The sequence below is a fragment of the Miscanthus floridulus genome, chromosome 10, assembly GCF_019320115.1.
Source record: "Miscanthus floridulus cultivar M001 chromosome 10, ASM1932011v1, whole genome shotgun sequence".
Classification (NCBI taxonomy): domain Eukaryota; kingdom Viridiplantae; phylum Streptophyta; class Magnoliopsida; order Poales; family Poaceae; genus Miscanthus; species Miscanthus floridulus.
In genome coordinates, this window is record NC_089589.1 from 125728453 (window position 1) to 125731881 (window position 3429).

The following is a 3429-nucleotide window of genomic DNA, read 5'->3' on the forward strand; positions in this document are numbered from 1 at the left end:
ACTGACTGGCACTATTTTCCTGATTTTTCTGTGTACTAGATTAATGCCCATGCGTTGCAACGGGTGCAATACAAAATTTCATGAGGTAATTGGTGTTATCCGAAAATCCTCAAGTCAAAATGAAGATATAAATGATTACTTGCCAGCATTTGGTTTTGGTGCCTGACGAGGTCTAGCTTTAGAGGATTTATTTGCTTTAATTTTGACTTTATGTCCTAGCAGATCAGTAATATTTGGGCTCCTAAGTAAACTGCTAACTCCTTGAATGAACCTAGGACTGGTCATAGTCCATTCGATTGACTCAGTAGTATCTCACATCCCACACATAGGGAGCCCTTCTTTTTACATACAAATAAAAGAAGGAAAATTATTAGGAATGACAGATATTAATCAGGAACATGCATCTGAAAGTTTAGCATCAGTGTCTTGGTGAGTTTCAGAATTCAGAGTTCAGTTACTCGGATTTGCACAACATTTCATTACTTGGGATGCTTGATTAGTATATTGACTTTACTTGTATCTTTCTAATTATTTGAAATATTTTTACTTATATAGTAGATGACGATCATGATTTCTGATATGTGTATAAACCAATATACTGAGAAATAATCTTTGATATCAATGTTATCAATTTCGCCACACCTAAATTTTTTTCCTTCCTCTGCCACTGGTCCATGTCCTCCATTAATAGCTTTATCTTGCGCCATATCTCATACTTGTTCTTGCTTTATCTACTGCAGGATGGGTCTCAAGAAGGTGGTTCGCCCTGAAGATGAGTCGGGTAATGGAGATGCTTCTCTGCCTCGCCCCAAGAGAGCGAAGTAGCCCACTGCTAAGCCTCCACGCAACAAGTGCAAGGTGTCAGCAGGACGTGGCAAGAACTCCTTCCGCAAAGCAGCGGATGACTTGTACTTGCCCAATGTGGATGCCGAGTTGGTTCCTGTGACTGAGCAATTGTTCACCCATCCGGGCGATCGGCGTTTTATGGATGACGTTCATCCGCCTCGCCCTAAGGACTATTTTAGCAACCAAAGAGAGGTCTTTGGCAAAAGGTTTGAATGTCCATCTGAATCTCGAGATGCTGATTTTCGTGATCCTCGCTTTGGGATTGTCTTTCAGCTAGACTACTATGATTTAGTGATCCTTTCCAAGAGTCAGCCAGTGGTTTTACAGAAGTACATTGATTGGGATCATTGCGTCAAATTGGGTGATCCTGAGATGACTAGAGCTCTTGAAATGTTGGAAAGGCGTAATTTCAAGAATCTCATGACCATGCAGTATCCGTGGAGCAATGAGGTCATTGCACAGTTCTTTGCTACTGTTTGGTATGAGAAGGCCACAGCTGATCATTATGGTTATATGCATTTCTCCATTGAAGGTCAGCCCTATTATGTCTCTTATGCTCGCTTTGGCAAAATTCTTGGATTTGAGTTTGATGACATAGACAAACATCGGCTTAATTGCAACCCTCACCGTGACATTGATCTCTCTTTTGCTTACAATGAGGATGCTACTGCCGATGGCTTCTACACCGTCAACAACATGAGAAAGGTTTATCGCTATTTTAATTTGTTGGTCCGGCAAACTTTGGTTCCCAAGATTGGTGGTGCTTCAGTGATTTTATCTTCTATGGGTCCCTTCTTGAAAGCTTTTCAAGAGGGTAATGAGGAGGATTTCAGTGCTTTTGGCTTTATTTATAGGCAGATTCAGTTGACATCTTGGGATCCTAAGAAGTCCTGTACTCATGCTCCCTATATCATGAAGATGATTGAGGTAGTCACTCAGAAGGAGTTCATCAAAGAAGTGAGCCATGAGCCTTACCGACCTGTGAGAATTAGTGAGATAGCAAAGAGGAGAGGCCACAAGCCCAGTCAACCTCGGCCTCAGTCTGTGCCTTTGCCTTCCTCCTGTGCCACAACTGCAGCTTATCTTGAAGACGTCCAAGGTCTTCTCTTGTAGGGTATGCGCTCTATGTTTGGGATGTCCATGGCCATCTATGAGGCCAACAGAGAGCACCACAGGTTTGTCCAGGAGGAGCTTCACCGCGCTGAGGTCCAGCGCAAGATGATTGCCGAGCACGTAGGTGTGACTTTGTCCCCAGTTCGTTCTCTACCTCCAGCACCTCAGCAGCCTGAATGGTGGAATCCGTTGTTTCAGCAGTCTTTTGTGCAGCCACAAAAGACACAGTTTGACACCGACGAGCAGCCACAGGCCTCGTCCCATGTTCAGCAGGGTGTTGGTGGCAGCTCGTCCTCTGGATGGGCTTCCGCCACCTATGGTATAGCTGGTCACTTCTTCGGCCCTGCCTTCGACATTCTCTACTCCGCCTCCTATCCTTCTACTTCCGGTGGACAGTAGCCCGGTGAGACCCAGGTGGATGACAGTGTCAACCCTTCTACTTCCGGTGGACAGCAGCCTGCTGAGACCCAGGAGGATGACGGTGTCAACCACGATGAGTTAGGCGCACGTGTTCTTCAATGACATCTTTCTTTTTGGTGCTTGACGCCAGAGGGGGAGAAAATATATGTTTGCCTCATTTATCTATATGCTATTTATGTATGGACCTTGGACTTGTATCATGATCTATATCTCTTGTTGACTTCTATCTATATTTTGGGCTTGTATGACTATATATTGTGATGAACTATGTGTGATTTTTAGTTGGTACTTAATGGTTGTAAGGACATGTTAATGTTAGTTTGCTTATCTAATATCATATCACTTGTGATGGTGTATGCCTTCATTTATTTGTTGTGTGATATTCATGTCATATGCATCACGATTATTTTTGTGACACCTTTGCACACCTAGGAAAGCATGCATGTATATGATTTGTTTCCTAGCACTTTCACTAAAATTGTGCATATATATGTGGCCTTTTATGCCAAATTGTAGATTCAAAACATATATGCATATATTTAGGGGGAGCTTGTCATATCCAAAGTGCCAAATTGTGAGCTTTATATGTGTTGTTATCAATCACCAAAAAGAGGGAGTTTGTAAGTGCAACAAATCCTATTTGTGAGTTTTGGTGAATATAATGACAAAGCAATAAAGATCTAAGGATGTTTCGTGAGATTTTCATTTAATCATCGATGTGAAAAGTCCAAATGAGAAATGGGAACCTTCAATTATTACTTCAAAGCTAGTAAGTCATGCTTCAACTTGAGATAATTTCATTTTATTTTAACTTCTCTTGATCAGTGATAGGATGTCGTACTGTATAGAGGTCGGGATCGAAATTATATCACTTGCAGGTGTCCTAAGTGCTCAAAAGATCAATTCTATTTTCTCTAGAGACCTTCCTAAAATCATCCTTGACTTATATTTTCTGGTCCAAGCTAGCTTAAAAATTCTTCTCAGCCAAAAATTTCTTTTCCTTCAACAAGAATTTTTGAAAGCCTACTCCTTTGAAATTTCTTGCTTAGC

General features: G+C 41.7%; 1 pseudogene; it reads left to right on the forward strand.

Moving 5' to 3' along the window:
* Window positions 1-376: 376 nt before the first annotated feature.
* LOC136487254 (uncharacterized) lies at window positions 377-2358 on the forward strand (annotated as a pseudogene).
* Window positions 2359-3429: the final 1071 nt, after the last annotated feature.